Here is a 349-nt window from a genome sequence, read left to right as displayed (position 1 = left end):
TCCCTCCTGCCAGCTTGAGGACGGCTACATCTCAGGTGTGATGGTGCCTCAGGGCTCCCTCCCAATGGCCAGATCCACAGGAGGAGCGGTACTGTCCCCATATCCCACTGCAGGGACTCTTCCTGCAGGGAAGCATGTAGCCATCCTGTTTTATCAGCTGCAAGGAACAGCACAGCTGAGCTGGTGCAGGGGGCCTGGGCAGCGTCTGCCGGTTCCCCCTGCCCTTCCAGCCACCCCTCTCCCCGGACCCGGGCGCCAGCCAGGAGGGAAACGTCCCCTGAGGCAGCCCCTTGGTATGAAGCCCTGCGAGGATGCAATGAACCACCCGCGCGATCCACGACGGCCACAC

Source organism: Fulmarus glacialis, unplaced genomic scaffold (genome assembly GCF_000690835.1).
Source record: "Fulmarus glacialis isolate BGI_N327 unplaced genomic scaffold, ASM69083v1 scaffold17924, whole genome shotgun sequence".
NCBI lineage: Eukaryota > Metazoa > Chordata > Aves > Procellariiformes > Procellariidae > Fulmarus > Fulmarus glacialis.
This window is presented reverse-complemented; position numbering follows the sequence as displayed.